This window comes from Camelus ferus, chromosome 3 (assembly GCF_009834535.1).
Source record: "Camelus ferus isolate YT-003-E chromosome 3, BCGSAC_Cfer_1.0, whole genome shotgun sequence".
In the NCBI taxonomy this organism is placed as follows: domain Eukaryota; kingdom Metazoa; phylum Chordata; class Mammalia; order Artiodactyla; family Camelidae; genus Camelus; species Camelus ferus.
This window is the reverse complement of record NC_045698.1, coordinates 62,196,169-62,209,718: the sequence shown is the minus strand read 5'-3', so window position 1 is coordinate 62,209,718 and position 13,550 is coordinate 62,196,169. Positions and strand designations below refer to the sequence as shown.

Here is a 13,550-nt window from a genome sequence, read left to right as displayed (position 1 = left end):
TAATGTGTGACAGACTTACTGTCATTTCAGATAAGCCAATAGATTATTCATGCCTCTTAGGACACGTGAAATGTCTTAGGCCAATTTATTGAGATTGATTTAGTGTGTGTTTGGAGCAGAAGTCCAAGGAATGGAATGGCATTGTTCTTGCTATTATTACCTTCATGGCTGAATCTGTATTTGATAATTTCCTAGAATAAAACATGGGACATACCAGTTTTTAAATGGCATATTATGTGCCTACAGTACAGAGAATCTCTGGCCTAGTATATTTTAGCACAGGAAACAAATCATGTTGAGCTTCTTTCCAACTCCTTCCTTTATTCATTACAGGAAACAGAAAGATATGTGGCAACATGCTTTGGAGGAATAAAAAGCATATCGACTTTCCCATGAAATATAAATAGAAACTTTTTAATGGTCAAATCGTAGTTTGTTTTAGTATGGCTTGTGCATTATGATCATGATTCAATTTTTTTAATTCATATTTCTAAGAGTTTCACAAGCCATTTGATTTAGAGTATTTTTTTAATGCAAGTATATTCTGAAGGACATAATTTTGAAAAAAGTTCCCCAAATTTTATTCTCAGTCAATAATCACTTGGTTAGTAAATTTACTTTTGACTAGTAAAACTTCAATTGATTTTATCATGGTGGCATCTTAACCATAAGGCAGAACTCAGAAAATCTGAAAAAAAGAAAAAACAGCTAAGCTGGTAGACATAATAGTAGCTTTCAAATACAAACAGTCTAGTTCTCTTGCCATGCATGTACTTATTTGTCTAAATCCCAACCTAGAAATTGAATCCTCCCAGAAACTGTTTCCACTCTACAACATTATTAAAAATTCTTAGTGAATACTATGCTAATTCTTCATTTCTCATATGCAAGGCATGTAAGAGATCATGAGCAATTTTGTGGTTTAGTATGGCACAATTAAATGATTAGGTCAGCTGCTTATATATATATATATATATATATATAGAGAGAGAGAGAGAGAGAGAGAGAGAGAGAGAGAGAGAGAGAGAAATTAGCTAGTAACGTAGTACAAACAGTGCCTGTAAACTCTATGCAGCATAGCTCTTGTACTGTGAGTCACTAAAAAGAAAATAACAATTATACACCTTCCTCAAAAAGTTGTTCCAGTGCAGCACGAAAATGCAGTAAAACAGTTTGCTCACCAAATTTTTTAAAAATCCTTCTTGAGTAGCCAAAAGTCTCAACTCCACCTGTCTATAATAATCAGATGTGATTTAGACTTTATGCTTTACTGTATTTTAACTGTATGGATATTTTAATCAATATCAATCACTGGACACAAGGAGCCTAACTAGAAACAAAGTTTTTCTTTAATTAGTTTCAGTATGTTCTATGGGAGAAATGACAACAGAATACCCAAGAAAAGGAACACATGACACGTAGTTCGTGGTGTCGTGAAGCAGCGACCACGTAAAGACAGTTTTGAGGTAGAATGCTGTATGGTAAGCACTTTTATCAGTCAATCTATTAGACAAGTTGTAGAAAAGCAGTCATTCATCCATCCATAAGTATTTTCTCATATTTCCAAGCTCTTGAAGCAAACAAGTATGTAATAGTTCCTAGTTCTTGATGTGCAAAGAGGAGTATGTGAAAATATAAAATGTAGCAGAACACCACAAGAGGTAGAAGCCGAAGTTCAGGTATCACAGGAAAATAAAAAGCCAGCAGTATCATCAGGTATGCCTTTTTCTAGATATTCTCCTCTAAATACATACAAGGCCAATATCTCTTCTAAGGAAAACCACTCCACCTACAGCCCTAGCTGGAGGTCCAGGCCAGGCCAGTCTTGTGTCTTCATTCCTTCTCCAAGGCACAGCTGCGTAGGCCCAAGGCGGTATGAGTTGGTCTAGCAAGCTACCATGCAGCTTGTGAAAGAGATCTGATGAGCGGCTTCCCTCAAATGCTCCAAGTACAGCTCTCTGAAGCAGCTGCAACTGAGAGAAAACCGAAGCCATGAGCTAGAGAAAGGGGTGTGGAGAAGACAAGACACAGATAGACAGCGAGAACACAGCTAGACATCATCATGAACAATGAGGTATTAATGTCATGATCCACATATCCTTGTGCGGAGTTCCATCCAGGGGACCTGAACCCAGTCCCAGTTATGGTGATTTTCTGCTTCTGCTATATTTTTTTTGCAAAGGAACTCTGCCCCTTCTTGAACAATAACTACAACTGCCTCTCTTGAACAAACCAGTAAGTCCTATTTGTATATATCCCAAAGAATGTAAAATGCCTGCTCAGATAGCAATGCCACCAAGAACGTTAGCTTGGAACACTCCTCTAATTCTTCTTTTCATCTCTATCATACCAGATACTCACTTTCTTTTCCGCTGAAGCTTATACAGATCTTTCATATTTAACAGATGCTCCCCTCAAATTTTTACCATGTTCAGTGACAAGGTAGGAGAAATTGTTCCACTTGGTCATTAAGACACTTTTCCACTTTCCTTCTTACATACTTTCTCCTCTTGATCTTTTTTTTTTTTAATCTGAACTATTCATTCTCCTTGCTCACAGTCAACCTGACTTCCTATTTTATGCAACCTTGTTCAAGTTAACTGAGAATGAAACTAGTTAATTAGCATACGTGATTTTCCACCTCTAGACTCTTCCAAGGAAATATAACAGGCATTGATATATGAAGAGGTAGATATATTAACCACCTTTATGTGCTGTTGAATCCTTTTATATTAATTACTACTCTACCTTATGTTTTATTCATATATGAAAATCGTTTGCATTAGCACATATTTTCCCAAAAAAATTATAAATAATGAAGGATAGAAATGCCTTATTAAACCAAATAAAACCTATTGCTCCATTAACTTGTTTATCTCCAAAAGTTAGTAGTTAAAGTAATACTAGCTCTTTTCAAAGTAATGACATACAAATACGCACTAAAAACATTCAAATGTTATTGCAATATTAGAAGAATTGCAAATTTGATTTATTATTCTGAAAGGCAACTAATAGTCTTCTAAGAAATATTTTTTGTTTTTGTGGTTTTGAGATGAGGGAGCATTTTGCAGAGAACATCATTTAGAGAAAGCAGGCAGTGTATATACAAGTGCCCTGTAAACTGTAAAGTGTTACAGAAATGTAAGAGGTGAAGCTCTCTCTCTTTTTCTAGAGACATGACTGTAAAAGTACAGAAACAAAGAGACTTTGGGGGCCTTAACATTCAAGACTTCTTCGAAAAAAGAGATGATTTCTTGAATGTTCTTTTTAGAGCAAAAGAATGACTAGTCTTCTCAAAATCCTATCATTTTCATGCCTTGTTACATTTAAACTGGTAAACATACAATCTGTGCTTCTTCATAAGTCCTGATTGACAGCCTAATGGAACAGTCTGGTTCTCTGCCTTTCTGGATGATAAGTGTAAACAGTGTGGTTATCAGAAGGTAATACCCTACCATTAGTGGGTCTCCCCATAGTCTTTCACATCAATGAAAGTAATCTTGATATATTTACTTGCATGAAATGCTTGCCAGGAAACTCAGTCAAGGTGTTTGGAAAGGCACATTTCTAGCTTAGAGACTTGACTGAAGCAGCCCCCAGGCACTGCAGTGTTCTGCATTAAGGAGCACAGGTACATAATAGGGGGGACGGGAAGTAGTTTCTATTCTGTACTGTTTTATTCCTGACATATGTTTTTAATCAACTGACTTCCCTCCAGACTTCTCAGGGTTAGTTTTCCCTAGTCTTGAACAACAATCCAACTTCCTGTTGTTGACAAAGAGAGGTGGGAATAGACCAAAAGAACACAGTAGCAGACTGGCTGGACTGGGACGAGACCCTGATCCTCCATAGGACCCTAATGGTCCTCCCTGAGATTTCAACAAATATCTCCTTTGGGCAAACTTCATAAACATAGAGTGTTATAAAAATGTTAAGGGATATTTAAACAGCAAGGAAAGGCATCATCTTACATGAATGGAGATGGGTCTTGATCCCCTTTCATAATCTGGATTCAGATGGGCACAAGGGAAGAGTAGAGGAAACCTGACTATGGAAAGAGAAAATCACCACTGATGAGGAGGGAGGGTGGGCCTGGCTAAGCCGAGGAGTCAGAGGTGCATAAGAGCACTGGGAAAGCTGCATTGCATCCATCCCACATCCCCCTCTCCTGGTTAGGAGAAACTGAGTTAATTTTAAATTTCTATTATGAAAGCTGGATGTGTGAAGCAGAAAGCAATACATTAAAAAAAAGACTAGCCAGCAGGAGAGAGGAGGCTCAGAGAACTATTCTTTCCATTTTGTGTCTGGTTTATTCCTAATCATTAAAATTCAAGAGCTAAAAATTCCATCATAGACTACACACATAGTCCAAGCAAACGTGGAGACTTCAGAAATTATCCAGCAAACCGTCAGAGCCTATTGTGAATTGAATCTTTTCCTGTGCCCACTACATCTTCTAAGTAATGTTAGGGTGGGAGGGGTACTAACCACATCCTTTTCTCTGGTTTAATCACATTTTGATGACTCAGAATCTTTCAGACAAATTCTGGATCTGCCATGTCTGCTCCGTATCCCTTTACTTCTCTCTAAAATGATACCTGAGAATATAGATGACATGGTAGTTGTAGGCACAGACATTAGAGATGCTTATGGATGTCTTCTGTTCTTTGATGGTCTAGATTGCGAAGTGAATGATTGAACTAGTTCCTACATGGACAACATCAGAAGTGACATCAGACTGATGGCCTTCCTGGGAGACCTGAAATCCCCTGCTCCTGCTGCAGCTAGTGGAAGAGTGTTCTACGCACTGCTGGTTCTCCTAAAGAGCTTGACCATCTTCTTATGTGGACAGGACCCCATCACAATGCTCCTTATCCATGAATCCAGTTGTTCTCAGGCCTGGGTCACTCACCTTGAAGCATTTGATAACGCACATCCAGTCTTAGCTGCAATCCTAACATCTGATCTCATCCCAACTCCAAAGGTACGTAAGAATTTCTAAGACATTTTCATAACCTAAAACAATAGAAGGATGGTTGCAATGTTAATTTGGGTTCTTTTTCACTCTCTCTCCAAGCAGTCACACCCTTTCTACTGTTCCAGTTTCTACTGTAATTGCCTTAGGTTGGGACTGAACTATCTGAAATTCTCCCTTACCGGAGTCTCAATTGAGAAAGAAGAGAAAGCCCCAGTGATGATTTCTTTCCTCTCTACCTTGGTGTCCACAGGACTCTAGTCTTGATAAGACATCAAGATGCTCTTGTTTATTGGCATGCTTTCCCTAAAACTCTTCCCATAGTTTGCCAAGACTGCAGTTGTAAGCTCTCTGATTCCTCTTTTTTCTGAGCTTGGACATACCCCATGTCAATTTATTCACATTCCCAAGTACACTATTCATGGGAGGAATAGAGGATTTTTATTCAGGATTTTAAAAGTTTGTATCATGTAGTAGTCTAGGAAAGATTTTATGGTGAGTTAAAAAGGCTTTTTTTTAGATTTTTTAAACTGCTATTTTCTTGATAAATCTAGGTTTTCAAAGCTATTGGTTTTTTTTCTATAGACTGACATAATTTTCTTTCAGATATGAAACTGCTAAATACTGACTCCACCTTTCTTTTTCATTCCTGATGCAAAAACAGTAATTCTGCCTGAGATGAATGGGCACCACTTGCAGAGTAGGATGGACATTAAGCACTAAGACATGCACAAGAGAAAAAATACATATTAATACATTCACCCAAAAAAGTTCCATTACAGTGTCCAGAAAATAAAAAGACATAAAAGAGACTAGGAGAATATATTTAGGAAGCACATATATGAAAGGACTTGTATTCAAAATATATAAACTTTTCCAATTAAAATAAAATAAGAAGACCAACAACAGTGTTTAAAAGTGGGAAAAAAATTTAAAAACACACTTCACAAAGAAAATATGCAGTTGGCCACTCAGCACATAGAAAAGGGCTCAGCAAGTCACGCAGCAGGAATGAGCAACTGAAGCTACAGTAAAACCCTTCTATACCTGAATTACTAAAATTGAAAACATGCTCAATATCAAGTGTCGACAAAGATACAGAACAATTAGAACTCTCATATTTTTCTGAGAGAATGCAAAGTGGGGTAGTCATCTTGAAAAACTGGCAGTTTCTCATGAAGTTAACCAGATAGCTACTACATGATGAATCCACTCTACTCTAAGGTATTGCCCCAAAGAAATGAAAACACATGTCTACATAAATACCTGTAAGAAAATACTCATACTAGTTTTCTTACAATACTGGAAGCAACCAAAATGCCCATGAACTGATAAACAATAGTATATCCAGCGAAATATTAGTCAAAAATAAAAAGGAACAAACTACTGATATGTACAACAAGATGGATGAATCTCAAAAGAATTATGCCCACAGGCTACGGTCAGTTCCTATGTTCTCAAGCTACACTTACAATGTTACGTTTACATCTCCCCTGCCACCAGGTTATAAACAATTCTGCTTACCCTGCTTTCCCCAACCTTTCTCTTCTAGGCCAATATCTAGCATCTTTCCATCATCTTTTGAAATCACATTCACATTACAACATTCAGCGTGTCATCAGTTTCCTTCGTGGGTCTTTGTGCTCCTCACTGACCTTCACAGCACTAGACGCTATAGCATTAGCATTGGATAGGCAGGCTCAGTTCCTGGTGACACATAGCTTATTTCCTTGTGATAATTTGCATGGTTGTCTCCCCAAGAATGGGCTCCTCAAGATCAAGATCTTTGTTTGCTTTACCTTCTTATCCCCAGCGTCTCTTAGAGCAGGACACTGTGTAAGCTATGTAGAGGATCTATGTAGTCAGCATCCAATCAGTGTCTGTTGGGTCTACTATGTGATTTCTTTGATTAACCAGAAAGACAGTGATATGAACTACACAATACATATAAAAACAATAAAGCTTTATGATAGTGATTAATTTTGTTTTTCCATATGTATCCTAGTATATAGATAGAGCAATTGTGAAAGGTGAACCAATATAAATTTTCCTTCTAATACTGGAAAAAATGATCTTAATTACATGCTATTTCAAAATTGCAGAGAAATATTTTAGGTCCTTGAAACTTTCTAGGATAAAACAGCTAATTTATTTACTTTTTAAAACTATTCTTTTTATGAAAATACGATTTAATTAAATTATAATTGACATACAATATCATATTAGTTTCAGGTATACATCTTCTAATTCAATATTTACATACAGTTCAAAATGGTCACAATGATAAAGTCAGTTTACTATGTGTCACCATTCAGAGTTATTATAATACTATTACTGTATTCCCTATGTTGTACATCATATCATTGTGACTTATTTATTTTATAATGTATTCTATGCAAGTATATACCTCTTAATCCCCTTCACCTATTTCACTTCCCCGTCTCCTTTCCTTCTGGCAAACACCAATTTGTTTTCTGTGTCTGTGAGTCTCTTTCTGTTTTGTTTGTTCTTTTCTTTTGTTTTGTTTCTAGATTCCAGATATAAGTGAAATCACAAGGTAACTGTCTTTCTCTATTTGACTTATTTAGCATAAGAATATAATAGCTACATCCATGTCACAAGTGACAAGATTTCATTTTGTTTTAACAGACAAATAATATTCCATTATATAACCACATGATCATCTCAATAGATGCAGAAAAAGCATTTGATAAAATTCAACACCCATTTATGATAAAAACTCTTACCAAAGTGGGTATAGAGGGAACATATCTCAACATAATAAAAGCTATATATGACAAACCTACAGCCAGCATAGTACTCAACGGTGAAAAACTCAAAAGCTTCCCACTAAAATCTGGGACAAGACAAGGCTGCCCACTATCACCACTCCTATTCAACATAGTCCTGGAAGTCCTAGCCACAGCAATCAGGCAAGAGAGAGAAATAAAAGGGATCCAAATTGGAAAAGAAGAGGTAAAAGTGTCACTCTATGCCAACGACATGTTACTATATATAGAAAACCCTAAAAGGTCCACACAAAAACTACTAGAGCTGATCGAAGAATTCAGCAAGGTAGCAGGTTACCAGATTAACGTTCAAAAATCAGTTGCATTTCTTTACACTAACGATGAATCAACACGAAAAGAAGGTAAAGAAACAATCTCCTTTAAAATACCACCCAAAGTAATAAAATATCTGGGAATAAGTCTAACCAAGGAGGTGAAAGAATTATACACAGAAAACTATAAACCATTGATGAAGGAAATTAATTAAAGAAGACTTTAAAAATGGAAAGATATCCCATGCTCTTGGATTGGAAGAATCAATATTGTTAAAATGGTCACACTGCCCAAGGCAATCTACAGATTTAATGCAATCCCTATCAAATTACCCAGGACATATTTCACAGAACTAGAACAAATCATAATCAAATTTATATGGAACCATCAAAGACCTAGAATTGCCAAAGCATTACTGAAGAGAAAGAAAGAGGCTGGAGGAATAACTCTCCCAGACTTCAGGCAATACTATAGAGCTACAGTCATCAAGACAGCATGGTATTGGTACAAAAACAGACATATAGACCAATGGAACAGAATAGAGAGCCCAGAAATGAACCCACAAACGTTTGGTCAACTCATCTTCGACAAAGGAGGCAAGAATATACATTGGAATAAAGACAGTCTCTTCAGCAAATGGTGTTGGGAAAACTGGACAGCAGCATGTAAAACAGTGAAGCTAGAACACTCCCTTACACCATACACAAAAATAAACTCAAAATGGATCAAAGACTTAAACATAAGACAAGATACAATAAACCTCCTAGAGGAAAACATAGGCAAAACATTATCTGACATACATGTCAAAAATTTTCTCCTAGAAGAAATAAAAGCAAGAATAAACAAATGGGACCTAATGAAACTTACAAGCTTCTGCACAGCAAAGGAAACGATAAGTAAAACAAAAAGACAATCTACAGAATGGGAGAAAAGTTTTGCAAATGAAACCGACGAAGGCTTGATCTCCAGAATATGTAAGAAGCTCATACGACTCAATAAGAAAAAAATAAACAGCCCAATCCAAAAATGGGCAGAAGACCTAAACAAGCAATTCTCCAAGGAAGACATACAAATGATCAATAGGCACATGGAAAAATGCTCAATATCACTAATTATCAGAGAAATGCAAATCAAAACTACAATGAGGTATCACCTCACACCAGTCAGAATGGCCGTCACTCAAAAATCCACAAATGACAAATGCTGGAGAGGCTGTGGAGAAAGGGGAACCCTCCTACACTGCTGGTGGGAATGCAGTTTGGTGCAGCCACTATGGAATACAGTGTGGAGATTCCTCAAAAGACTAGGAATAGACTTACCATATGACCCAGGAATCCCACTCCTGGGCTTGTATCCAGAAGGAAATCTACTTCAGGATGACACCTGCACCCCAATGTTCATAGCAGCACTATTTACAATAGCCAAGACATGGAAACAGCCTAAATGTCCATCAACAGGATGACTGGATAAAGAAGAGGTGGTATATTTATACAATGGAATACTACTCAGCCATATAAACCGACAACATAACGCCATTTGCAGCAACATGGATGCTCCTGGAGAATGTCATTCTAAGTGAAGTAAGCCAGAAAGAGAAAGAAAAATAGCATATGAGATCGCTCATATGTGGAATCTAAAAAAAAAAAAAAAAAAAGCAAAAACAAACAAACAAAGCATAAATACAGAACAGAAATAGACTCATAGACATAAAATACAGACTTTTGTGGTTGCCAAGGGGGTGGGGGGTGGGAAGAGATAGACTGGGATTTCAAAATTGTAGAATAGATAAACAAAATTATACTGTATAGCACAGGGAAATATATACAGGATCTTATGGTAGCTCAGCAGAGATAGGAATGTGACAATGAATATATATATGTTCATGTATAATTGAAAAATTGTGCTCTACACTGGAATTTGACATTGTAAAATGATTATAAATCAATAAAAAATGTTAAAAAATATTCCATTATATATATGTCAAAATTTCCTTATCCATTCATCTACTAATGGACACTTAGGTTGTTTCTACACCTTGGCTATTGTAAACAATGCTGCAATAAACATAGGAGCACATATATTCTTAGAATTAGTGTTTTTATCTTTAGGAAATAAATACCAGGAAGTGGGATTGCAAGATCACATGGTAGTTATTTTTTAAAATTTTTGAGGAACCTCCATACTGTTTTCCATAGAAAACATTACATTCAGACCAACAGTGCACAAGGGTTCTCTTTTATCCACATCCTTGCAACACTTGTGTTTTGTTTGATAATCACCCTTTTGACAGGTGTGAGGTGATACCTCATTGTGATTTTGATTTACATTTCCCTGATTATTAATGATATTGATTAATGATGTTGAACATCTTTTCATGTGCCTGTTGGCCATCTGTATATTGTCTTTGGAAAAAAATCTATTCATGACTCTGATCATTTTTTAATCTGTTCTTTTTGATATTAAGTTGTATTAAATTCTTTCTATATTTTAGATATTAACCCTTTATCTGATACATAATTTAAAAATATCTTCTCCCATTCAGTAGGCTACCTTTTTGTTTTGTTGAAAAAGGCTTTTGATGTAGTCCTATTTGCATATTTTTACTTCTTTTGCCCTTGCCTGAGAAGTTCCAAAATACATATATATATATATTGCTAATCAATGTCAAAAAGCTTACTGTCTATGTTTTTTTCTTAGGAGTTTTATGGCTTCAGGTCTTGCACTCATCTTTAGTAACTTTTAAATTTATGTATATTTTGTATATGGTATAAGATAGTGGTTCAGTCTGGTTCTTTTGCATCTATCTGTCCAGTTTTCCTAACACCATTTATTGAAGAGACTTCTCCATTGTATATTCTTGCCTCCTTTTTTAAAATTTTTCTAGTTTCACATTGTTTGGGTCAGAAAAGATGCTTGATGATTTCAATCTTCTTAAATTTACTGAAACTTGTTTAATGGTCTAGCATGTAATCTATCCTGGAGAATGTTCCATGTTCATCTGAATGTGTATTCTCCATCTTTTAGATGGAATGTTTTCTATATATCAAGTCAACAATCAACATAGCTAACATTTTCATCTCTCCCCAAGAGGTGCAATTTTCAAATTCCCAACTTATCCCTTCCCACCCCCTTTATCTCCTGGTAACCAAGTTTGTTTTCTATCTCTGTGACTGCTTCTGTTTTGTAGATAAGTTAATTTGTGTCATTTATTTTTATTCCACATATAAGAGATATCATATGGCATTTTTCTTTTTCTTTCTGGCTTACTTCACTTAGAATAACATTCTCTAGGTCCATCCATGTCGATGAAAATGCATTATTTTATTCTCTTTTATGATTGAATAGTATTCCATTATGTATGTGTGTGTTTGTTTGTTTATAACCACATCTTCTTTATCCAGTCATTATTGATGGACATTTGGGTTGTTTCCATATCTTGGCTATTGCAAATAGTGCTGCTGTGAACATTGCGGTGCATCTATTTTTTTGAATTAGAATTCCCTCTGGATATATGCCCAGGAGTGGTATTACTGGATCATATGGTAAGTCTAGTTTTAGTTTTTTAAGGACTCTCCATACTGTCCTCCATAGTGGCTGCACCAATTTATATCCCCACCGATAGTATAGGAGGGTTCTTTGTTCTCCACACCCTCTCCAGCATTTATCATTTGTAGACTTAAATGATGGTCATTCTGACTGGTGTGGTGATAGCTCATTGTAGTTTTGATTTGCATTTCAACACCATATACAAAAACAGACTCAAAATGGATTAAAGACTTAAATGTAAGACCAGAGGAAAACACAGGCAGAACACTCTTGGACATAAATCACAGCAATATATTCTTTGAACCAGCTCCTGGAGTAACGGAAATAAAAGCAAAACTAAACAAATGGGATCTAATTAAATGTAAAAGCTTTTGCACAGCTAAGGATACCATCAACAAAACAAAAAGACTGCCTATAGAATGGGAGAAAATATTTGCAAATGATGTGACTGACAAGGGACTAACTTCCAAAATATACAAACAGCTCATACACCTTAATGTCACAAAAAACAAGCAACCATTCATAAAAAAAAATGGGCAGAAGACCTAAATAGATCTCTCTCCAAAGACATCCAAATGGCCAACAAGCACAAGAAAAGATGCTCAACATCACTTATTGTTAGAGAAAGGCAAAGCCCCAACCAATACTTTTAGATTCACAAATGGCTTTCCTTCGCATACAGCCATGGCACTTTTCAAACTGCTGTTATTTTCTGGGTCTCAAGGAAGGGAGGCCACATGAAAACCTTTTTAAGAGGAGAATCTCAGTTTCCTACAGCACTTTGGGACCCTGGGATGTTAGCTCCACTGGTTTTCTGAGTCGGATGTTTTGGGGGCTCATCTCTCCAGTATAGGGCTCACGAGCTGGTATGCCTGATGTGGGATGCCAAACCGTCAGCTCTCTGGGAGAAGCACCATCTGGTAAGACACTTCTCTACTGTGTGCTGCCGCACAGGAGGGTGGGGTTTTTGCTGAGAGCATTTCTCCCTCTCTCCTACCCGTATGTAGCTATGTATTTGTTGTGTCCATCAGAGGAGATAAGTTTAGGCTCTTCCTATGCTGCCATCTTGAGCTATCCCCTATTCTCCCTTAATTGTAATTGAAAAATTAATAAGCTGGTAAATCTAAAATAAGCTATTATGCTAAAATATTGCTAAATAAGAGAAATTAGGTGTAAACAACTGAATACTGATAGAAATATTGGAAAGTGTCAATAAATAAGTTTAATTCTAAAGTCACATAAGAATCTTGTTTTAACTTGGATCTGTGAGTAAAGCATTTGGTAAGTCTTATTGATATGATTGACTCTAGCTTGTAGGTAGGGGATATAAACTGACTTATCTGTAGCTCAGAAGGCTGATAATTCTGTGTGATATAGATTTACACAGGAAAATTATAAACAAGGCTTATTGAAAATATTTGGGTGTTTGATGTTAGAATAGTAGTTCAGTATATAAGTTCCAGTAATAATACCAACTCAGAAGACCCATTAACATATAAATAGTAGTCTGTTGTGAAAGCAGTGAACTTTGAGGATTTTATGAATAGTTGCAATGCCAGAGTAGGTTGTACCTTTTAACTTCAAACTTAAAATGTGGGAGAAAAAGTAATTAATTAAAGGATATCCATTAGGGCCTAATTCAGAATAATACCCTTAACAAATACAAATTGTAGAACTACAAAATAGATAATGCCTGGAAGTGTGACAGCTAGGACCTAGCACATTAATAGACATTAAAATCTGAATTTAAATCTTTAATACAGAATTTGTGTTATATGGCAAATGTGCCTGATGCTGATTAATATCTGTTACATCCAAATTCTTCCCTCGTTAATTAAAAGTTCTTAAGACCAAGGTCTTAAGTATTTCTGTCTCAGTCTCAGTGTGTTTTGCTGGTAATAGCCACTCAATATGTGTTTATTAACTATTCAGTTATACTGAACTTTGGTTGTTTTAATCATGCTAGA

The 13,550-nt window shown here is 36.1% G+C and overlaps 2 long non-coding RNA genes across 2 annotated transcripts in view; one reads left to right on the top strand and one right to left on the bottom strand.

Annotated features, from left to right (window-relative positions):
* LOC116662258 overlaps positions 1 to 13,550 on the top strand; it is a 316,310-nt gene that overhangs the window by 300,120 nt on the left and 2,640 nt on the right. The window contains exon 4 of the long non-coding RNA XR_004318298.1: positions 4,680 to 4,984. This is a non-coding gene — a long non-coding RNA (uncharacterized LOC116662258). The remainder of the gene's footprint in view (positions 1 to 4,679; positions 4,985 to 13,550) is intronic.
* LOC116662254 overlaps positions 1,381 to 13,550 on the bottom strand; it is a 238,703-nt gene continuing 226,533 nt past the window's right edge. Inside the window, exons 4-5 of the long non-coding RNA XR_004318295.1 lie at positions 4,913 to 5,016; positions 1,381 to 1,973 (exon numbers count right to left, since the gene is read on the bottom strand). This is a non-coding gene — a long non-coding RNA (uncharacterized LOC116662254). The remainder of the gene's footprint in view (positions 1,974 to 4,912; positions 5,017 to 13,550) is intronic.